Source organism: Callithrix jacchus, chromosome 16 (assembly GCF_049354715.1).
Source record: "Callithrix jacchus isolate 240 chromosome 16, calJac240_pri, whole genome shotgun sequence".
Lineage (NCBI taxonomy): Eukaryota > Metazoa > Chordata > Mammalia > Primates > Cebidae > Callithrix > Callithrix jacchus.
Window position 1 is genome coordinate 49400348 of NC_133517.1, and position 25243 is coordinate 49425590.

A 25243-nucleotide genomic window follows, 5' to 3' on the forward strand; every position below is an offset into this window, starting at 1 on the left:
AAGGAAAAAGTGGGGCTATTTCAGAAAAATAAAGGAATCATTTTAAACAATGCTGTAAGCAATAACAAACCACCTTTAATGGTATTGTTTGATCTTAAGAACTGAAGTTTTTAATTCTGGAAACTATTTTTAGAATGCAATTAGGATGTCATCAAGACTTTTAGATTATACTCATGATTTGTTGTGGACTATACAGAGAACAGACAAGATTTTTTTTCTTTCAACAAAAAACATGGATTATCTATTTGATTAAAAGTGTGAAAAATCTTTAGCAAATACATAGAACACATCCTGAATCATTTAAAACAATGTTTCATCTAGTTTACATTTGAATGGTTTCAATCAGTACAATGAAACCTCTTTGACTGGGTATTTAAATGTATAATAAATTAATTAAGAATAGTGGTAAAAACTATACTCAAAATATATAATAATCTCAACATATTGGTAAATTTATTTTTTTAATTTTAACATTATAATTTTGATGAAAATTTCCACAGTGGAAAAAGTAAATACAATTATTTCAAATAAGTAACAAAAAAGAAATTAGATAAAGTGCATTGATATTTTCTTTGCAAATAGAAATTATATCTTATACTGCAAATATATTTACCCACAATTGAGTAGTCTTTTTACAATTTACAATACATTACTTTCCTCTTTCCTTCAGTTACTCATATTAAACAAGCATTTACCGCACACATCCTAGTGAACAGTAGTAACATGAAAGAGGGGCAAAGCGGAAAAAGAAGATAGGGTTTTCATATCCTAAAAAATCGAATGTGCTAGTTAAGCAGAAGAATGACATGCAAACAAATGATGGAGAAACAACAGGATAACAGCTCTACTAATATGTTAAAATTGTTTTAGTAGCAGCATTGAGAAAAATATCTGGCTATTGAGAAAAATCACCAAGAAAATGACATTTGAACCAGATCTGAGTTGACCAGACAGAGAATAGAGAGATTGGTCATAGGCAGAGGAAGACTGTGTATAGAGTCACCAGGCAAGTGTAGGCAAGAAGAACAGTGGTGCTGTACATACAGCTCATGTGAAGGTGGAGATGGAGAAAATGGACACAAATAAAGGTAGAAAGGGACACCTGCATTAAAAGCCTTAAGTAGGATCAAATACTCAATCCAGCTGAAAAGCAATTGGGGATTTTTCAAGTAAGAAAATCACAAAATTAACATTGGTTTTCAGAAAAAAATATTCTAATGAATGTGAATGTGTAGCAAAGACAAATATCTCAAGTCTCAAAGATCTCTTGGGAAATTCTTAGTTTCTGTGAGATGAGAGGGGACTGGGACCCAAATCAACACAGTGATCTAGAGCTGGGAATGGGCTACGAATCACATTTTATGTTATCTTTCCATAATACAAGTTTATTCTTACATAATGCATAGCTTCTGAAGAGTGGCGCCTGGAAAGGGGAGGAGAAGCTGCATGCAGGAGGCTCCAGACTGGCAGGGCACATGGTGGTTACCGGCTCTGCCCAATGTATGTGGAGATGTCAATTTCCTCTGGAAGCTCTGCACAATAACTTTAAACTGGTCCTGGACGTCATTGATGATTTTGGCATAATTCTCGTCAGACACAAAAATGATGGCTAGCCCTTTGGTGCCAAAGCTACCCGCCCCTGCCACGCGGTGCACGTAGGTGTCTAAGTCCTCGGGCATGTCATAAAGATGATGTTGCCTCCCTCTGTATCTATCCCTCGGCCAAAGAGATTGGTGGCCACCAGGATCCACGGTTGGAACCCTGAACTGCTGATAATGTGACAGGTGCCCCTTATGGGCCATGTCCCAGTGGATTCCAAAGGCCAGGAAGTTCTTTCTGCACCACAAGGAGCTGGGCCAGGGTTATGCAGCGTTGCACTGACTTGATGAAGATTATCACCTGGTTAAACTCCAGCATGTCCAGGAGGAGTTCAAAGAGCTTGAGGGTCTTCTCAGTGTCTTTGAGTTTGAGGCAGTACTGCTGCAGTCCGTGCAGGGTGAGATTGGTCTTGTCATCCACAAACACCTCCATGGGATCCTGCATAAACTTCCTGCACACAGGCCGGATGTCCTTGCTCAGGGTGGCGCTGAACATCCTGCACTGCTTCTCGAGCGGTGTCAGGCAGAAGATCTCCTGCATGTCCCACCGCATGTTTAGCTGCTCCAGCATCTTGTCTCACTCGTCCAGCACAAAGTGCTTCACGTTCTTTTGGCTGAAGCTCCTGTTCAGCCCAGGCACCAGGATGTGGCCTGGGGTCCCCACCACAACATGGGACAGTTCTTCTTCAACACTTCTTCATCCTTCTTGATGGAGAGGCCCCCGAAGAACATAGACAACTTGACGCTGGATATGTACTTGGAGAAGCATTGGTATTCCTTGCTGATCTGGAAGGCCAGCTCCCTCGTGTGGCACAGGACCAGGGCCATAACCTGTCTGCTGACGGGCTCGATCTGCTGCAGGGTGGCCAGCACGAATACCGCTGTCTTGCCCATCCGAGACTTGGCCTGGCACAGGACGTTCATGCCCAGGATGGCCTGGGGAATGCACTCGTGCTGGACCTCAGATGGATGCTCAAAGCCACAGTCCACGATAGCCCAAAGGAGTTCCGGCTTCAGCAGAAAGTACCAGAAGCCAGAACTGGGGATGGAAACGTAGGATCCCTCGACGTCTTTTTTATGGGTAGCTGGCGTGGGCTCTTCCTCTTTGTCATAATCCAAAAGCTCGTTTTCCAAATCGCATTCTTCCCCATTACTGCCTCCCCATTCTTCTCCACGTGCTGCTAGGAGAGCCTTCTTCCTTCGGTGCCGGGCGCTCAGACTGAAGCACATTTTAAAGGAATAATAGCCTTAGGGTCTCATAAGATTTGGTGTGAGAAGTTGAGAAGAATCTGAGATAATGCCAAGCTTTTGAATTTAGATGAATGACTCTGTTACTATTATGATGACTCTCTGTTACTACATGATATAGAAAACGAGTTCTTACAAATTAGATGCATTTGTTTTGAAAGCAGACCTACTTTTCTAAATGAGCAAAGGACATGAGTAAACAGTGCACAGAAAAGTGGAAAGAATATAAACAATTCATAAAATAGTGTTGAACCTCAACTCAGATTTAGACTATGGGAACTTGGGCAGCCCTTGGGATCTTGGGGTAAGGATCTCATTAACTTCTCGACTTAGAGTGTTGCCTTTAACATGATTGTGCTGCCAAAAATGCCAGTCACCATGTCTCTCATTTTAATACTGCAAATCCTTTGGAGATCTCTGATCCAGTTTCCATCAGTGTCCACATTGGGCAAGTAAGCTACAAAGGAGGGGCAAAGTGATGCAGACATTTTCAGGTTGGAAGAACTATGAGCATGATAGGCAATTCTAATTGGATGAGGGCAGAAAGTGGAGGGCTAGACAGATAACTCTCCCCCAAAAAGATACTGTAAATTATCATACAGAAATATTTTAATCCATCTACTCACCTCAATTAAAGACATTCCTTTCATAAAAGTATTTGGTTAAAAACTAATTTTTGAAGTTTCTTAAAATTATTGCCATTTCTTTTCAGAAAATTTGTTCTGTTGCATCCCTTCTCCAACCCAAGACTGACTCAGAGTGTGTCTTTCAGCACACTTTTTCTGAATATTAATTATTATGTTAAAATACCAATTTCAATTTGACAGGTCAAAAAACAATAGCCATTATGTTAACTTCAATTCTGTGAATGTCAGATAACCCACAAAATTTCAATAATGTCTTCTACCACTATTCTCTTTATTGTCTTGGACGAGCTCAAGTTGCTTTCTCTTCCTTACAAACAAAATTTGAAAGAAAAATAAAAAATGTAATTGTCAATTTCAGACAACTAGTGAAAATTTGAAAGTGACACATATGTATCAACAGGAAAAAAATGGCTAAATATGTTTTGTTAAATGTATACCAAAAATATATATACTTAGAAATTCATTTTCAAGCAACACTAAAATGTGATCATGGTGCCATATAGGCACAAAAAAAAATTATTGCAAAAGACTTTGTATACATTGCCATATAAAATGTATGAAACAAATTTAAAAAATTGAAAATTTAATTGATTAAAATGCTAACAATAGTTATTTCTACACAGTGGGATAACTGACTTTGTTCATTTCTTTCTTCATACTTGTCTATTCCAAATTTTCTAATCATATGTTATCTATATAATCCATCAGGATTCCAAGGGCTGCCTGGGTACCCATAGTCCCTAAACTTGAGTTGAGATTCAACACTCTTCCATGGATTGTTAACATTCTTTTTATTCTTCTATGCACTGTTTGTTTATTTGTGTTCTTTGTTTATTTAAAAACAGCAGATCTTCTTTCTAAACAAGTGTTATGTCATTTGTAAGAACAGGAAGAAATAATTTGGGATTTAGGTTTATATCTCTAAGTCATCAGCAGCAATGGACCTTCAAATTCTCTCAGATTTGGTGACTAAGATAGTAGAAAGTTGCTTTACTATCCCACCAAATAGATAACAGACAGATAGGAAAGTTGTTTGTCTAGTCTTTTCTTTTCTTAGATCTTCTCAGTAGTTGTTTAGAGTCAAAAATTGCCAGGTGGAAATTTTTTTTTAAATTTCTTGTGTTTCACCTGGAAATTGTAGCTATATTATTGAATAATAATGGCAATTTAAACCTACACCGTGCTTTAAATGTAATAATTCACACAATAAACTTAGGAAGTAGGAACAATCATTATCATCACATTTATTTTTCAAATGAGGAAACTGGCCGGTGTGGCAGCTTAAGCCTGTAACCCCAACACTTTGGGATGCCAAGGCAGGCTGATGGCTTGAGCTCAGGAGTTCGAGACCAGCCTGGGCAAAATAGTGAATCCCTGTCTCTACAAAAATACAAGAATTAGTTGGGTGTGGTAGTGCACACCTGTAGTCCAGATACTCAGGTGACTAAGGTGGGGGAATTACAGGAGGTTGATGATGCAATGAGCTGAGATTGCACTGTTGCACTCCAGCCTGAGCAACAAAGCAAGAATCTGTCTCAAAAACATGGGGAGACTGAGGCAGAGTGTTCAAGTGTCATGACTAAAGTTGCAGGCAGTGAATAGCACAGCTAGGATTTGAACCTAGTCAGGTAGCTCCAGAGTCCAAGTATGTCACTCTGGGTTTATAGGGTAATGTTTCACTTCCTTTTCACTCAACTCTAAACTATTTGCCTCACTGAGCCAATAGCAAGGGGCTATCCAAATCCTTAGGAGATATGGTGTAGCACACAGAGAGTTACAGATGCAGTTCTCTGAGCAATGGCCTGGACAACCACAGAACAAACTGCTAAAATCATTGAGGCAATTCTGAGAGTAACAGAGCCTGGAAAGAGCTTGAAACTTGGAGGGTGCCAGATGCCTAGAGACAAGGTAACAGTGGCCCTGTGAAAGAATTCCATATACACCAGCCCAAAAAAGTCAATTGAGAATTTAATAGATGTGTTGATAATTGCTCTCCTCTGAGATTGGGCCAGAAACTGATGCCTTGGCAGGCGATCAACAGACTAATGCCATCAATGACATAGACATATAATTGCCATCATGTGTGGTAAACTACAACAGCTAAACCTGTATTTTAATGTATAGTTGACCCATGAACAACACAGGTTTGAACTGCATGAGTTTACTTACATTGGATTTTTTTTCAATAAATATACTGGAAAACTTTTTGGAGATTTGTAACAATTGATAAAACTTGCAGATGAACCACATAGCCTAGAAATATCAGGAAAAAAAGTTAAAAAAGGATTGGTATGTCAAGAATGCATACATTATACATAGATACTAGTCTATGTGTTAATCAACACTTTCTGTTATCAGTAAAGCTTCTAGTCAACCATAGGCTACTAATAGTTAACTTTTGGGGGAATTAAAAGTGTACACAGATGTTCAACGGTGTGACAGATCAGCACTCCTAAACTGTGCATTGCTCAAGGGTCAACTGTATAGTCTATTAATAGCTAATTTGAGATATAGTAAAGCCAACAGATCAAGAGATGATTGTCATTGAAAACAGTTTATTACTCACAGTTCCCAAGAGGAAGGGCATACCACACCACAGGGGGCTACATGGGGAGGCACTGGAGTTGGTCATGAAGAAAAGACAGAGAAAAGGCAAGAACCTTTATTGTAGTCTCCATAAGAAGGGATAAAAGAGGTAGAGTAAGCAGGCTTAATATGGCTACTCTGAATGATTTCAGCAGGCTGTGGGGCAAAGCGGCTGTCCCTAGTTGTCTGTATCTGGCCCTGGAGTTATTATGGCAAGAGCATGAGAGGAAGTGGCTGAGGATGTGGGCTCTGGAATAGTTGGTTTGTATTTGAGAAGCACACCCTTGGAAGGGGATTCCTCCCAGCGAGAGGAGTAAGCAACAAGAGAGGCAGAAAAGGCAAAGGCAAGGTGACTTGGACACAGTTTTTAGTTGTCCAGAACAAGGCATGTCTAGCCTAAGGCTGATGTTAAAGCAACAAGTGTACAGAAGCCAGAAACATGATTAATATAACTTAGCTTTTGTAAGCCAAGAAATAAAAATAGCAATTGATTTAAGGGGCCCCAACAACTGAAGAGAAGGAAAACAAACAGAACTCACTCTGCGTTAGATAGAAATGATGGAATATTGGATTAAAATATAAATATAAATAAAATCGGTTAAATTAATTCAACAGATTACTTGAAGAAAATAATAATTAATTATGAATTATCATATGTGAGAAACTCTGTAATGTTCAAAAGATTTATAAAAGGGTACAAATCATCAGAAAAAAGACACAAGACTTCGAAGGTAGATCTGAAAGCCCACACATTAAGACAACAGCAATTCAAAAGGCAAAAAAAAAAAAAAAAAATGGAGATAAAAGAAATGGTATAGTCTAAAACAATATGTGAAGAAAATTTCCCTAAGATGAAGAATGTCCTGACTCTTCAGACTGACTGTCTCCCTAGTTCACTAACGTCTAGACTAAATTAAGGAGAACAGAGAACCTCCCATGCATATAGTAGCAACATTCCCAAACTCTAAAGATAGAGAGAAATCTTACAGGTGACCTGGAAGAAAAATGAGATGTATACAATTGAATATATATATATATATTCATATATATAGAGATCTATATAGATGTATATAGATAGCTATAGATAACTATATATATCTATATATCTATATCTGTGTATATCTATAGATATCTATGTAGATATCTACATATCTATATCTATGTATCTATAGATATGTATCTATATGTGAATATATAGAGAGATATCTATATATACTTATATATAAATTATCTATCTATATACATAGATAGCTATATATCTATATCTATGTGTCTATAGATATATATTATATAGATATCTGCATAACTCCAGGCTCTTTATCTGGCATTTTGGAGGCTATGAAACAGGGAGTAGTAACTACAGAAACCAGTTTACAAATGAACCCAATTAGAGACACAATAAAGCATACAAGATACAGCAATGAATAAAAATCTTTGACATTTATAATTACACTATATTATATACATGATTATCTACATGTGTGTTTTATATCAAATATTATCAAATCTACATGGACCAATGGAGACAAAAAGTGTATAGCATAAATGCCAAACAAGCATTCATAAAGATAAAAAATTTAGTATTAAAAGCACACATCTATATCTAGCAAAAAAACGGTAGGGAGGGGCAGTTGGTTAGCTCAGTTGTTGAGCGCCTGGTGCTCAGTGCCTAAGGTGGTGGATTCGACTGCTGCAGTGGCCCGCCCGAGCATTTTTAAAAAATAAAAATTAAAATAAAAAAAAAGAAATGGTAAGGAGGAGGGGAAAGTAAATTTTCTGAAGAGCTTACCTTATTGGTGTATTTGGGGAAAAACAGTGGAATCAAATCTGTGGAAATAGTGTTACGAGTTGAACTGTAATCCCCCAAAATTCATATGTTGAAGTCTTAAGCCTGACAATGTAATCTTTTTGAAAATAGGGTTGGTGAAGAGGTAATTAGTTAAGATGAGGTCATACTGGGATAGAGTGGGCCCTTAATCCAATATAACTGATGCCCTTATAAAGAGGAGACACATGGTCACAGATATACACACAGGGAGAACACCACATGAAAAGAAAATCAGAGATCAGCATGATGTATCTACAAGTCAAAAAATGACAAAGATTGCCAGGAAACCACCAGAAGCCAGGTGAGAGGCATGAGACATATTCTCCCTCACAGCTTCAGAAGAAACCAGCCTTGAAGACAGCCTAATTTTGGACTTCTAGCCTCCAGAGATATGAGAAAAAAATTTCTGTTGTTTAAGCCATCCAGTTTGTGGTACTCTGTAATGGCAGTCCCAGCAAGCAGAAACACTAAGTAATATGAAAGAGCAAGTTGATATCTTGCTTCTAGATATTAGCAAAAATAAAATGGATCTGATTACATATGAAATCAAGAAAGTGAAAATGTAAAGACCAATAGAATGAAAAATAAAAAATAGAACCTCTAAAGGAACAATCACAACTTGATTATCAAGTAATATAAAGTAAAGGAGTGAAACCACATGTCTACTAAAATGCTAAAAATTAGCCAGGTATGGTGGCAGGTACTTGCAATCCCAGCTACTTGTGGGGCTGAGACAGGAGAATCACTTGAACCTGGGAGACAAAAGTTATAGTGGGCCGAGATCATATCACTGCACTCCAGCCTTGGCAACAAGAGTGAAATTCTGTCTCGGAATAATAATAATAAAGTAAAGCGAAATGGGATACAAAAATGCTTAGTAAAATCAAGTATATCATTCACTATTCTAAATGGAAACAGAATGAACACTCTTCATAAAACATAGAGAATAGTACAATTCAGTTTTTAAAACACTGAACCTTATTTGCAAGAAACATGTTACTGTAAACATTAAAATTATTCACCATTATTAGATTCTTCCCTTCTTCTTGGGTGTGCAGAAGACTCTAGTTATTAAATAGGTCACAGGACTGGTTTTAGACAATGAGCTATGAACCAAATAATTTAAAAGAAAAGCGTATGTCCCAGCTTCCTCTTCCCCTGCCACAGAGAACCCTGACACCACAGGTTGGGATGGCAGAGCTTCAAGACTGAAGCTGCCTGTATTATTGAGGGTACAAATGGAGGGTAGCTGAATCTGTAAAAGAAAAAAAAACCTAATTGGACTTTAGTGAGAGCCAGAAATAAACTTTGTTTCTCTAAGCCTTTTAAATGTCAAAGCTAATTTTTTAGTGAAACATAGCTTTTCCTTACTAAGTGATGAACAAAAAACAGACCAATTGTTTTTTAAGACTGGAAATAACAGGATAATACCAGGCAAATGTAAGTAAAAGGAAAGCAAGAATGGATATATAATGAGATAGATAATTGCATCAAAAGCAACAATAAGGACATACAATGTAATGATGGAATGATAAAAATCACAATTCATAAAAAATAGAAACAGCCTTACACACACACACACACATACACACACACACACGCTGATCAATAATATGCTATAAATCAACAATATGATAGTTTAAGGATATAAAACAAAAACTATTGAAACTGCAATAAAGTTTTGACTAAATTAGAATATGAAACTTAAGTATATCTCAGAATTTGGCAGCTCTAATAGATAAAATATAAGTAAGTTCATAAAAGAACTCAATAATACTAGATTTAATAGATATATCTCCTATATAAAGAATATGCATTTTTATATGCTTAATTTACCCACATCATAAAGCTTGACAGATTTTTAAAAGGTTGCTTTATTTTAAAATAACTCAATAAAATTAGAAGTTAATAAAAGATTAACTAAAATAATATTGAGAATTTGTTAAAATGAATTCTGGGGAGGAAAAGACTTTTATACCATAGCTCTTGGAAGCTCCTGTCTCATCATCAATATCAAGAAAAATAACTATCAATACTACACAACATCCCATCTTCAAATTATTCTCTACATAAACTTCTAAGTTAGATGAAAGCTTGTATTTTTTTCAAAATGAGGGGAAAAGTAGTTTATTTCCATATAAAGTCTTATGATAGCCTAGCTGTAAGGAAGCAGAACTTACAGATGGACAATGCGAGAGAATTTAGCTCAGAAAAATATCCCAGGCCAAGTTACATTCTAGGCTAGAAAAATCCCGTCCATACATCATTGGACTGTCATCATATAATAGGATGACCATATGTCCTGGTTTGCCAGGACAGTTGTGGTTTATGTCTGTTGTCCAGGTGTAATTATTAATAGTACTCTCTTTCACTTTCAAAAGTGTCTCAGTTTGGACAATAAATTTTATAGTCACCCTACCATCTAGTGATACAGCCCCATTGCTTAAGAGGGTAGGAATATCAGGGCCTTTTCTGTACAAAGATTTGTGAGCACACCCAGATCATCTACGGACCCCTTTTAATTGTCCTGCTCTTCCCCATATATGAAAGGAACATCAGCAGAATTAAGTGTTAATTAATAATGAGAATGAAGTGACTGAAAGCAATATTTATGACCCTGACCAAATTGAAAAATATGTTTATTGAAATACATGGTAAGGGAATCACTGCATAGGATTATACCAGAGAAAATGATAATATATTAGGAAAAATATTATAGGATCTTATTAAATATAGAAATCACATTTTTCTAAACAAACTAAAACTCACCAAATCAATCAACCAAGTACAAACTGGAAAACAGTCCATGCTAGTATGATGGAAAGGATCAATATAAATTTGACCACCTTATATACATTTAAAAAATAGGAAAGATAAATTAGGAAAGCTATTGGTAGAAACTGGGATAACATAGTACCTTATGATTTCATTTTACCTAACAGTGGGTAGTTTTTGGTACATATGTTGACTTCTACAATTTACTTCTTTGAATAAATAGCAATCAACAGATTTTTTTTAAGATGGAGTCTCGCTCTTGTTGCTGAGGCTGGAGTCCAATGGCCCAATCTTGGCTCACCACAACCTCCACCTCCTGGGTTTAAGTGTTTATCCTGCCTCAACATCCCAAGTAGCTGGAATTACAGGGATGTGCCACTGCACCAGGCTAATTTTGTATTTTTAGTAGAGACAGGGTTTCTCCATGTTGCTCAGGCTGGTCTCAAACTCCTGACCTCAGGTGATCTGCCCTCCTTGGCCTCCCAAAGTGGGGGAATTATAGGTGTGAGCCACTGCACCTGGCCCCATCCCTATGTTGTCAATGCTTACATAATAATGTAAAACAAATTCATTTATTATTCACTTCTCAACACTCAGTGAATGCACTACAAGTTTGGAATACAATCTATATTCTTCTGCCTACTGTTCTTTGTTACAATAAGAAATTATGTATGAAATTATCTGTCCCCAGACAATCCTTGCATATCTAATGCCTCTATTGCTTAAGACCCACTACTTGCTGCTTTTCATTTCACTTTCACAATGCCTACTACTGGCAAAGTCTTAACTTACCTATTCCTTCCAAACCCCCAATGCAAATATCTCTTTTTATAATAAAATAAAAGAAAAGCAATTTTATTTTCCTTTTTTTTTGGTCATTAGGCAGCCAATATTATTGGGATTATAGTTCATAGCCAACTGGTATTTAAATATTCTTCTTTACTAACATTATATTGTTCAAATTGCTGTAGATACTTGCCAATTTCCATAGATAGATAAATTTTTCTTGAATCTCTGTGAAATCAGTGCCTAAAATCCCAATTTATTTGTCACATTTTTCCTCAGAGATTTAGTTAATTAGTTTAGGGATAATTACTAAACATTGAACTTGAACTATATTATTGCTCCTTGTCATCTACTGGTAGACCCATCAACCATCAGAGTTATGATAATAATAGAAATGACAAATACAGATTCTTCTCATAGGAATACTAGAGTTGTCAAAAAATACAAGAAATTTGTATATTTTCTAAATGCTCAGTTCCTAGAATTCAAAGGTAGCATCTGTAATCTGTCCATGGAAAATTGATAAAATGAAAAATTTCATTTTATAAAAATCAGCAATATTTTTTAATGATTCAGAGAGGTTTTCTATAAGATTAAAGATAATTTCAAGAATCATTGAACTTCAGATTTTTTTAAAAGTTCAGTATGCTAGAAATTTTGAAAAGGACCAAAGTAAAGGCTTCCAGTGCCAATATGAAATATACATATGAATAAAAATATAGATGCCTCTTAAGATAAACTTAAGTATATCTCAGAATTTGACATCTCCAATAGACAAAATACAAGGTCATAGAAGAACTGAATAATACTTGATTTAATAGATATATCCCTTGTATAGAAAAATAAATATTTTCTTTATATGCTTTATTTAGCCACATCATAAAGCTTGACAAATTTTTGAAATGATACTTTATTTAAAAATAATTCAATAAAATTAGAAGTTAATACAAGATTAACTAAAATAATATTGAGAATTTATTAAAATGAATTTTGGGGTGGAAAAGACTTCTGTACTACAGTTATTCAGAAGGTCTTGTCTTAGCAATATCAAGAAAAGTAACTATCAATACCACTATCATCTGGTATTTCGGCTGGTTCTATAAAGCACATGAAAATTTTTTAATTCCAAGTGAGAGACTAATTCTAGTAATGTGTACCTTTGCAAAGAGTTTATTTTTCTTTTCTTTTTTTTTTTAAGAGAGGGTCTTGCTCTGTCATGCAGACTAGAGTTCAGTGGTATGATCATAGCTTACTGCAGGCCCAAACTCTTCGCCTCAACCTCCTAAAGTAGTTGGGACCACAGGCAGCTCATCACCATACCCAGCTATTTTTTTAAATTTTTTGTAGAGATGTGATCTCCCCATATTTATATTTCTTAATTAATAAAAGCAGAAGGAAAAACATTGCTTTTTAAATTTTAAAATATAGTTTAATTGAGGAAAATATTTTTAATTCTCTGTTTTCAAAATCAAAGTAAAATTTTACACATGTTAAAATGAACACTCATGTTAATGTATATGACAAAATTATTTGTCATAAAAATTACAATGGCAAAATTTTACCATTGTTAATGCTACAAATACTCTAGTAGGCACAATATAAAACTGCAGCTACTATAATGAATGGAAAAAAAAGAGACAAGTTTGGTTTTAGCCTATGATTCAGCCTAAATTGACTGGATGGTTTCCTTGTAAGCCAAATGCACACTTCAGTATCACCTCTAGTAACTCAGAAATTGTGCATGACCAGTGACAATGTGATTACAGTCTGTTATCATCTTACAGAGTCAGTAACTGAACTATTATGAGTACAAAGTCTGTTTTTCAGATTTGTGTTAATATCTGAATATTAAAATTTCATACATAAAAAAGTTCAATAAGTACTTCGTGATGAAATTTTTCTTTGTATGTTGAGATTCCATCAATTCTTTGAAATACAACTGTGTAAATTTTTTTGCCTGAGTAAAATAATTGATGAACACTTTGATTCCTATTACTTTAAGTGAAACCATTTTTTCTTTCTGTCCAAAAGTTAAATTAGTAGTGAAACAGACCATAAGGACAATAAAAAGAAAGAGTTAGGTAACCTGGGAAGCATATTACATAATTTTTGAGTCAATAGTTTTTCAAAACATTTAAATAATAATATAAAGCAAAACAACCAATAGTAGATGAAATTATAATTCTAATACTTGTAAAATTATTTATATGCTAGCATTGATGACATTAAAGCAAATAATCTTAAAAATAGCTGATATTTAATTATATTTAGGCCATAAGTATTTCAAGATTCCTATCTTGCTTCTCCAATGATACCAGTAAAAAGGGAGCATTTATTTACTATACAAATATGTAGTTAAGTACCTACAGGAGCAATCTAGAAGCCAGCAGTGCTGAAAAATTATTGTTTCTAAATCACAATGTAAAATTATACAAATTTCTATTTTTAAATGTAAATAATTAATAAATGTATATTCTAAGTATTGGTAAAACTGAAACACCTTTGCAAAATTGTGACTCAGTAAATTACCACAGTGAAATAAATCAGACCTAACTGACTCTGTCTTGCTTCTACCCCTTAAGCTGTCCTTGTTCATTTCTGGGCATAGGCCGAACTAACTTTGGGAAGGAATTCAGTTCATGGTTTGACTCTGAAACAAAATTGATAACAGCACTTTCACAAAAAGATCCCCTTCTTGCCTGTGTCCTGTCTGCCTTTGCAGGACTAACAAATTAGCTACAAGATTAGAAATTATACTTTAGGGGTCATTCAACCTCTGGCTCCAAGAGTCTGAACCTCCCTAAATGGCTTCTGGGGATAAAATCACTGTTGTAAAACCTAAAATCAGTGCTTGAGATATTTCACAGACCCTGCACTCGATGGATCAGTTGACACCACCCAGACTAGTAATGTGGCCCAACCAGATCTGCTATCATACTCAGGAACAGAAGATACTAAAACCTAACTTCTACTAGCCATGATTCTATCCCCAATCTGACCAATCAGCACTCCTCACTTCCCAAGCCCCTATCCACCAAATTATCTTAAAAACTATGATCCCTGAATGCTTGGAAGACTGATTTGCGTAATAATAAAACTCCAGTCTCCTGTGCAGCCAGCTTTGAGTAAATTACTCTTTCTCCATTGCAATCCCCTGTCTTAACAAATCGGTTTTGTCCAGGCAGCAGGCAAGGTGAACCCATTGAGCGGTTACAAATTCTCAGATTTAGTTTTATATCATAGATATTCTACACAGATATATTTGGCATTAATGTTGGCTTCAGCCAAATGTTTATTTCAATATCCAGCCATTGAACATTTGGCCCATATTCAGTCCCCAAATAAGGATAGAATTATTCTAATACCCCAGAGAGCTCTTCTAAAAGTGAGCCTTAGGAAAACCTTAAAGAAGGGCTTCTCAAACTGGAATGAATGTGATTAGAGTCACCTGGGGAACTCTTCAGATGCAGATCCTGATTTAAGGTCTGAGGTGGCAGCAGAGATTCTGCATTTCAAATCAGATTCTAGGTGATGCCAGAGCTGCTGGTCCAGGGCCCACACTTGGATGAGCAAGCTCCTACAGAACACCTAACTTTCCTATGTGTGAGTGAACACATGGATATTCTGAGCCAGAATTTCTGGGAACTAATTCTGTTCACTTCGCACAAGTTTGTCCTGGGTTCAGAGCCTTGTAAGAAATAAAGGTAATCAAATTAACTCCTTTATAGTTTAAGGTTATTCTACTACGTAAATTAAAGAAGTATGAACAAATTGAGCAATTCACAAACAGGTTATATTAAAGACAAAAGTCTGGAAAATGAATAAACCACCCTGAATTATATTGTGATGGGTACAAATTTAAAAGGACTACACACAATTTCTATTAATATTACAAAGCAAAAAGAAACCATTAATAGGAAGTCAAGAGGAGTAAACCAAAGACTGTAACTTACCAGTCCTGGAAATACATTTTAAAAAGGGAAAATAAGAATACATAGCATTAATGGAAATTTAAAGGGAAAATATAAAGCAAGATAAAATGCTAGCCATCAGGATTAAGCAACAAGATGGAATTTTATAAAAATTCTATCTTAAGGAAAAGATAATTGAAGAAAAAATAAACCTAAAAAAACCAATAGGTGTATAAAACTTACTATAACCTGAAAATGGCTAAAATATTGAAAAGCATGTCATATTAGTCTTTAGATTTAAAAAATGAAGAAATTACATCTGTAGAGTAAGAAAGAACTGAAAAACCCATCCCCAGCAAAAGAAAAAACAAAGCTATACAGTCAGATAGAGAAATATTTTAAAATTTTGAGAGCACGTAAATCATCCAGCTACCAAGTATTACCATGAGGATGACATGTAATCTAAGGGAGAGGAAAATTTAATAATGTTTCTATGGGACTAAACTTTTATTGTTGTAATCATTATTTAATACATCTGAGCATCAACAATACATGCAAGCTGTACTTAAAGTAGAAATAGCCACTTCTGTACGAATTTATGATTCAAGCTGAAAGACGAAAACACAGGAGAGAGGAATAAAATACAGTCAGGGGAAGATCCAGAAATCTAATATTTTCCTAGAAAAGACTAGAATACACTATGTCAGGGTAAGATTGTTGTACTTGTCCTTAGAAAAGAGAAAAATGAAGGCTATGTTTGTAGAAAACTTGAATTGAGAATATGCTGGTGAAATATAAGAATTTCTGACCCATTTAGTCGAGGCCTAAAATATTTTCTTACTACTTGGTAACCCATGATAGCATAATATGGGAAAACCATCCATTATTGACACAGAGGAGTAAATGAAGCACTTTGGAAGAGAACTACCTTTCAGACCACCAAGGCTCTATTGGCGTCATTGCACACCATTGTACTAAGTGGTCCTTTAATGGGAGGGAGGATGTAATGCAACTATGAGGCACTTGACACAACAGGGAATATTTTACTCATCTGAGAGTATACCTACAGATACTGCAATGATAACAATTGTCTAGTACCACTTCACACAAACACCTCTCCACATTTCTATGTATAAGTTAACTTTTAAATTTATAACTGGAAGAAAGGGTGATTTTTGCATACTTCAAAATTTAAAAGAAAGCAAAAGAAATTTTAAACAAAAATTAAACTTTAAACTAAAAGAGCTCTTCAAATGGCTTGAAATCAACAGCTCCATCTTCTATATGCATTATAGTGTCCAATGTGAAACACTGTGTGGGTGTATGAGTGCATGCATTTTGAAAATGGTGTGGAAGTAGCACTATATTTGTCTATGAGAATGTATATACATCATGAGTAGCAGACATGCATGAAAAAAATGCCTTGTCCCTAGGTCATCAAAAAACAGGATTCACTTTGAAATTCTAACCTCCTTTTGACCACAATAAATAACTCTTGGCTCAGATTCACTATGCCGGGTACCCACTGGAGTCCCTTTCTGCTTAGAGGATATGGCCCCATTAAACATAAGGTGGGTTATCTCCAGCTCGAATGCCTGAAAAGGTTTTTGCAGCACTATTTAAAGGCAGCAACACATATCCTTTGCTGTAGCTATCTCACTTCTGGGAGTTTATCTTTAAAAATGACTGTGGATATATGTGGAGCAAAGGTATACACTTAAGAATGTGTTTCAAAATGTTGTTTCTATTAGCAAAAATGTAGAAACACATATGCATGTTCAATGGTAGAGAACCAGTAAAGTATGCTATATTCTGATAGTTATATACTAAGTGCTCATTATGAATGAAGTAGAAAACTACTTTTATGGCATTAAAAAATATGTGTTAAGTTTAAGTTACTAAAACAAGCTAGCAGTTAATTGTTAACTAGTGTTCCATTTTGTTATAAGATCTACAGATATAAATTTGCAAAATAAATTATAGAGGGAAAATAATACAACAAGCAGGCAGGCTAAATGTTACCCTCTTTAGGAATGGTAAGATCAGAGACAATTTTTATTATTCTTTGTGCTCTATTTTTCATATTTTATGAAAGGAATATATTATCTTTCAAAATGTTATGTGTATTCACATTTGGCATAATTATTTCTAGATAGGGAGCTGTTTTTTTAGAAAATACTTTAGTGAGCCAATTGACGCTGAGAGTAAAGCTGGAAGCATCAGGAGCAATGTCAGGAGAAGTTCAAACAAGAAATGCAAATGTAGGTTACCTGGAGAGAGAGAGAGTTTTAGTTTGTCCTTGAGAGGAAGAAGGAGAACTAAGAAGAAGAAAAAGAACAAACAAAAGCATGAGGGATGAGGTTTGAAAGTGGGGACCAGGCAGGAAATCAACCAGTAGAAACGTCTATGAAGTGTAATGGCTAAAGGACCGTTACATAATGAAATTGACTAATATTCAAATCAATGTTTTTATATTTGTTATATGTGATCCTTAAAACTCTTCCAAAATTCTTCAGTAAAGTTTAACATGCTCATGAATGTTATGTGTGAGAGTGGGTTTGTTAAGTCAACTTCAGAAAGAGCTGAGTTTCTTCTCTCGGCACAAAACAGAGGGACATCAAGAGAGAGAAATTTATAAGTAGAGGAGACTGAGAACCTAAGCCTGGTGAAATTCACAAAGATCTTATAGAGGGCTCTACATTTCCACAGGACTTGAAAGTCAAGTGGAGTTAGGGAGCGAATCAACCTTACTGGTTGCTATGGAGGTAGAAGAAAAACTTCCTCTCTATCCTGTGAAGGTTCCACTGAAATGAGCTGACACTAGATTAATAGGAGAAAAGGCATACTCATTTTTTACAAGCACATGGACATGGGAGAGCAAAAATATGAGACTCAAAGAAGGTCCACGTGCATGAGGCCTCAATACAGTTGATATGGTTTGGATCTGTGTCCCCATCCAAAATCATTTTTCAGTTGTGATCCCCAGTGTAGGAGGTGGGGCCAGATAGGAAGTGATGGTATCGGGGGACAGTTTCTCGTGGTTTAACATCATCCCCTAGTGCTGTTCTCATGATAGAGTTCTCACAAGATCTGGTTGTTTAAAAGTGTGTAGCACCTTCCCACTGTCTCTGTTTCCTCATGCTCCATTAATGAAAGATATTTCTGCTTCCCCTTCATATTCCGTTGTGTTTGTAAGTTCCCTGAGACCTCCCCATAAACTGAGCACATGCCAGCATCATGATTCCTGTACAGCCTGCAGAACTGTGAACCAATAAACTTTTTTTATTTATAAATTACCCAGTCTCAGGTATTTCATTATAGTCATGCAAGAACTAACTAATATAACCCTCTTCATAAGGAAGAAGAAAGTTATTTAGCTGTAGACAATTTTAGAGAGGTAGTATTTTTTTAAGTGATGAACCATCCTGAGAAGCAGAGATTATCTTGCAAATGATTATCCGAAGAAACTGCATGGGATTGGCAAGTTACAGTAAGGTAGAATTGCATTGTATAAAAACGTCGTCTGTTATGTGAGTAAAGACTCCTAGATAATCTCTTGGAGCTGCCTTCAGAAGAACAGACAAAAAGTTCTTCTGGGTATGGGATACATTTTGAAAATGGGGTGGAAGAAGCAGTATATTTGTTTTTATTCTAATATATTAGACTTTTAGTCTCTTATCTGATGGTTAAAGCTTTGCTGGTTATTTAATGAGACTCCTAGAGAGTGGGTGTTAAGACAATTGGAAAAAGTTTTCTTAGATAAGGAAATTTCAGAGTAAGTCCATTCTGCATGTGGAGGAAGAGAAGAAGAAATAAGAGAAGATCAAAAAATTTTTGGTTTTGAGTGAGCTTCTAAGTCCTTCCAATTTAGTTTAATTCAAAGTACTCAACATGCCAAAGCACTATGCTCTGGGAGATCATTCCTTGCATTCCAACATTGCTATAAACTTCTGCCCCTTTAGATCTGGGAGGTGAAGCATGGAACCAAAGATGAATATTTAGAGGCTTAAGAGCTGACAAAATTCACCTTCCTAGGGATTGGACTCAACTGGGACCCATCACCCTTTCCTTCTTTCCAATTTATCCCTTTTGCAATGGGAATGTCTATCCTATGACTGTTCCACTAATGTATTTTGGAAACATGTAACTTGTCTTGTTGTACAAGTACACAGCCAGAATGGGATTTTACCTGAGGATGAATCATAACTCAAGTTTCACCTGCATCTGATTCAGATGATATTTTGATGAGACTTTGAGCTTCAGACCTTAGAGTCGTCAAGTGAAGAATGATGATGTTCATAAATTTGGAAAGGAAAACTTTATTTTTCATAAAGGACTGCAGCCTGTAGGGTGGCCATTCTGACAAGCTGGGAAGTATACCCTAAATTCCAAAGCCAAAAACTGACATTTCGAGGTCAAAAAAATAAATAAATAAGACAGGGATTTATGACAAACAAGATGGCCAAATATACATATTCAATAAGCTATGAGGATTTATAAATATTTATGAAGGAGAAACATGTACATGCACAATTGAGCTTATGCCTCCCCATGAAACTATAATTTAAAAATGGCAACATTAACATGGTCTGAGGTAGGAGTTTTCAGCCCTCTTATGTCAAAAGGTGAAGCAGAAGACCCCAAACCCTCACTGTGCATACTCCATAGATTGACCAGAACCACTCTGTGATTGGTGATCTCTTATCAGGAAGGCATGTTGGCTGGCTGTTGTGTCAAAACTGCAAAAGAGAGGGGCAGCGTCAGGTGATTAATTGATATCCGCCATGCAACACGTCTTTTGAAAGGGCTGGTTTCTATTTGACCCATAGGGAAGAAGGCCTGATAATGGCTGTTGGCAAGGGAGTGAGTGTAACAAGGCATGGCAGATTTTCCTTCCTGTGGCCAGGAATCAGTTTTCAAGGTTTCTCTGGGTCCCCTTGGCCAAGAGGTGGTTCGTTTAGTCAGTTGAGTAGGCTTAGGATTTCACTGTTGTTTCTCAGAGTTGATGCTGGAATAAGTTTATGCTTCAGGGGCTATTGGGATGGAATTAATGTACTTTGCATGCAAGAAGGACATAAATTTTGGGGGCTGGGAGCCAAATGCTATAGACAGCATTTTGTCTCCTCAAAATTCGTATGTTGAAGCCCTACCTCACAATGTGATAGTATTTGCAGGTATGACCTTTGGAAGTTAATTCAATTTAGATGAGGCTATGAAAATAGGATCTCCATGATGAGATCCATGCTCTTATAAAAAAAGATAACAGAGAGCTTGCAGTCTTTCAGTCTCTCTCCCTGCCATGTGAGGATACAGGAAGAAGACAGAAATTTGAAAGCTAGGAATAGAGCCTTCTTCAAAGAGTCAAATCAGCTGGCACCTTGATCTCAAACATCCTAGCCTCCAGAACTATCAGAAAATAATATTTTTGTGTGTAAGAAGAAGATCTATGGTATTTGGGTATAGCAGCTGAAGCAGACTAATTAAAAAGCTTGAGTACAACTTCAGCTGACATCTGGAATACAATTTTAAATAAAATAAAAACTTTAGAGAGTCAGACCCAATGGTTTGCCTGATTTGTGCCAATCGCCTTTTGGAGAAAAATTCCAGCTGTTGTTACTGACCTCAGCCTAACATTTTACCATCTTTTTTTTTTAAAAAAAAAAGCTTTTTTAGTTTCTGTATATCCTATTAAGTTGTTATTTCAACTTGGTGTCCCACTTTGGTTTGAGTGCCTATCTGTTTGTTGCCAGCTTAATATTCAAATGGGATGTAACTGTGGCTTGGATTTTTTGTTTCCTTCTCAGTTCATTTTAAAAACTATGTAAAGGCCCACACTCCAGTTTTTAGGCTTTAAGGCAATTTCTTTTAAAGGTTAGTCCTCAAGACATGTAGACACACAGAGAGAACCCGTGGCTTCCTGCTCTGACTTTTGGCCAACATATTCTCATCTACAAAACTAGATTCTGCCTACTTGCTCCTGTGAACATCAAAGTATGAGTTTTTATTTCTTTCATCAGGAATCCTGTCCTTGTAGCACCTGGACCAGTACATGTTATGATGATCTTCATACCTAAAATCTACAGGGTTTAGGAAGAAAGGTATTTATTTTCCTTTAAGTTCAAACTAAAGCAGTTTCACCTATTAAAGACAAAGACTGGGGAGAGTCCCATTGGAAAGAGTGCTAGTGGGTGGAGATTTCAAATAGTACTGTGAAAGCAAGAAATTAATGCTAGCATCAAGAGAGAAGCTCCATGAAGGCAGTGATCAAGATGTCTTGTTAGTGCTAAATTTCCTAGGCCTATTACAGCACTTGGCATCAAATAAGAACCCATTAAAGATTTGTAGAATGAATGAATAATACATTGATGGCTGCATCTGCATCCTTGTTTATGGGGACAACTTTCCTAGAAACACAGAGAATATTATTTCATTATAAGTAGTGGATATCTTAATCTCATTTCATAACTTGCTTCAAATGAGTTATATTCACTTTTAAAAATGCTAACATAATCTCTAAGTTAACGATATTCCTTCATTCACAAGAGAGTTAGTCATAGGTACAACTGTAATGTAGAAGGAGTTATTCCTTGGCTTTGTGTTTTCTAAGATTTTTTCCCTTGTAGGGCCCACTTCACATTTCCTAAGCCCAGAGACTTACCTCTCGGGTCTGATCTGCTCACATGGTCTTTATTCCAACAAACAATTTTTATGATTCTTTCCTTTTTAATTGCCTCTTATTTTGGGAAGGGTCCAGAGTATTCTAAAATGACACATTATCTCACTTGTAAAATTTATATAACCAACCATGCTCACTTGAGAAGAATGAATCTCCCAAATGCCTCACTCCTTCCTTCCACTTTAATATATGTGCTTTCCAAAGACAATAGGCTTTCTTTCTTCTCTCCCTGTTTTAAGTTGCCACTAAGTATCTTTATTAGTCAGGGTTCTCTAGATGTTCAGAACTAATAGGAAAAATGTTGGTTTAAAGGGAAGTTTATTAAGGAGTATTGACTTACACAATCATAAGGTGAAGCCCCACAATAGACTGTCTGCAAGCTGAGCAAGGAAGCCAGTCTGAATCCCAAAACCTCAAAGTAGGGAAGCCGACAGTGTAGTATTCAGTCCGTGGATGAAGGCTAGAGAGCCCCTGGAAAACCACTGGTGTAAGTTCAAGAGTTTGAAAGCTGGCAGGGCGCGGTGGCTCACACCTATAATCCCAGCACTTTGGGAGGCCGAGGCGGGTGGATCACGAGGTCGAGAGATCGAGACCATCCTGGTCAACGAGGTGAAACCCCGTTTCTACTAAAAATACAACAATTAGCTGGGCATGGTGGTGCGTGCCTGTAATCCCAGCTACTCGGGAGGGTGAGTCAAGAGAATTGCTTGAACCCAGAAGGCGGAGGTCGCGGTGAGCCGAGATTGTGCCATTGCACTCCAGTCTGGGTAACAAGAGCGAAACTCCGTCTCAAAAAAAAAAAAGAGTTCAAAGGCTGAAGAATTTGAATTCCAATGTTCAAGAGCAGGAAACATTCAGCAAGGGAGAAAGATGAAGACTGGAAGACTCAGCAAGACTGGTCCTTCCAACTTCTTCTGCCTGCTTTATTCTAGCCATGCTGGCAGCCAATTAGATGGTGCCCACACAGATTGAGGGTGGGTCTTTCTCTCCCAGCCCACTGACTCAAATATTAATCCCCTTTGGCAACACCCTCACAGGCACACGAGAAACAAAACTTTGCATTCTTCAATCCAATCCAATTGACACTCAATATTAACCATCACAGGAGCTCAAATGATGCAAATTTCAAACCTGAGAAGAGGGGAGGGTAATATCAAGATTGTCTTAAGAAGAGTTTTATATCCCCTCAAATTTTATAATAAATCTTTGAGACATGCTCTCAAACATATCAATTTCAAAATGTACATTGTTATTTTAACAGTCAGAGTTATGTGCATTTGCCTTCATACGGAAGGGCAAAAATAAGGTTTTCAATTGAAAGAGAACTCAGCTTTATGTTTGACTCTTTAACTCAGTAAATATTACTTACTGTTTCTAAATTTTAATTTTTAACTGTAAAATGGAGATATTACAAATAGATGACAAATGGAGTTACTGATAGATGATAGATAGACAGACAGATAGACAGATAAAATATGATGTATACACGTTTGGCCCAGGCCATATTCCTAAACTAACTTAACTCAATTTAGCTATAGTGATAGAGATTTAGCCATAATCTATCTCTATTGAATTAAAAGATGTGAAGCTTAATGAAGACCTTGTTTAGTCTTGAATTCTTGGTTGCTGGCAAAAAGTGAAGAGCTTTTTTTCTGAGTAACTGAATCATGTCTGGCTGTTCCACGCCCCTGTTGTGTTTATTTATTAGATTAATACTTCAGCCACTTTTAATCTTCAATATAAGACTCTGTACTAAAACATTCTTTTTTGGAAAATTACACCCCTTAACACAAGCATATAACATCATAAATACAACTAAATAAGACTTGTAGCAACCAAGAAGTTGAGCAAAACTGCCATTTACTCACTAATTTGATTATCTTGGCAAGGCTGAACGTGGCCCACAACCCCTGCCATGGAATGTTGACCCTCCTCAGGAGCATGCTGTGTTCTGGGGCCCTGCTCCCCACCCTTCTCAGTCCTTTCCAGTCACAGGAACCATAAAACACCAAGTGCCACTGCACTCTACAGGTTTCCACATAGCTGGTTTACCAGTAAGCAAATTCCTGTAAGACAGTTGTGATGGCAGCAGCAGCCTGTCTGGAGTGGCTGCTGCAAAAACGCCAACTACAGTGAAGAAGTCACGGCTGCAGTTACACCCTCAGCAGTGCCAGCAGGAAGTGGGAACAGGGGAAGCCCTGATGCTTATTGATTTGGCAGGGTTGGAGCCTGTGCTTCTGGGTGCAGTTGTAGCTGCCCAACTATGGCTCCAGATCCAGGCATCCCTGTGCTCTCAGGGTTCCAGGTAGCTCCCAGCCCCTGCAAGCTTAGCAATGTCTGCTCCTGCTACCTGACCTCTCCCTGATCCCAGTGCCCTCGTAGCAAAGTTGTGGCTGAGTCTGGGGAACTGTTGCAAACAGCCAGCTGTGTGCACACTCAAGGTGGTGCTGACACACCAGCCCCCTGCTGCCTCAGCTTCCTCCGGACTTTGAGCATTGAGGATGGAGGAACGGGGGCAGAAATGTTCCTGGGTGGAAAGGGGTGGGTTCCTGGTGAAACCCCAGTTTCAAATCAGGGATGGCCTAAATCCTAGGGGAACAGGTTGCCAGTTCCAGGTGGAGTCCATGTCCCGGAATAAGAACTTGTGCTGTTTATGGGCCCACCTATGGCTCCCCTTGGTCCAATCAGCATGTACTATCTCCCTTCTGGGCCCATAAAAGCTCTGGACTCATCCATCTGCATGACTGGGGACTACCAGCTGCCAAAAGTAGCTCCTTCCTTCCCTCCTTGGGGGTCTCTTCAACTCTCTGGGACAACTTGCCTTGAAGAGGAGCTACCCACTATGGGTCTCCTCTTCACAGACAGCTGGACACTCATCTGGGTGACCTGCCTGCTAAAAGGAGCTACCTACTTTGGGTCTTCTGAGAGCTGTTCTCTTGCTCAGTGAAGCTCCTCTCCCCCACACTCACTATCTAGTTGTCCATGTACTTCATTATTCCTGGATGTGGGACAAGAACTCTGGATCCACCCATGGAATGGCAGGATTGAAAGAGCTGTAACACAAACAGGGCTGAAGCACGCCTCCTGCGTGACATATTGTGGGCAATGAGAAGGGGAGAAGAGTTGCATCCCTTTGGGAAGCCCAGACTTAGGGAGGGGATCCTTAAACCAGGGCTTTAAAACCCTGT

General features: G+C 37.1%; 1 pseudogene; it reads right to left on the bottom strand.

Moving 5' to 3' along the window:
* Positions 1-1482: 1482 nt before the first annotated feature.
* On the bottom strand, positions 1483-12714 carry LOC100390326 (ATP-dependent RNA helicase DDX39A pseudogene; annotated as a pseudogene).
* Positions 12715-25243: the final 12529 nt, after the last annotated feature.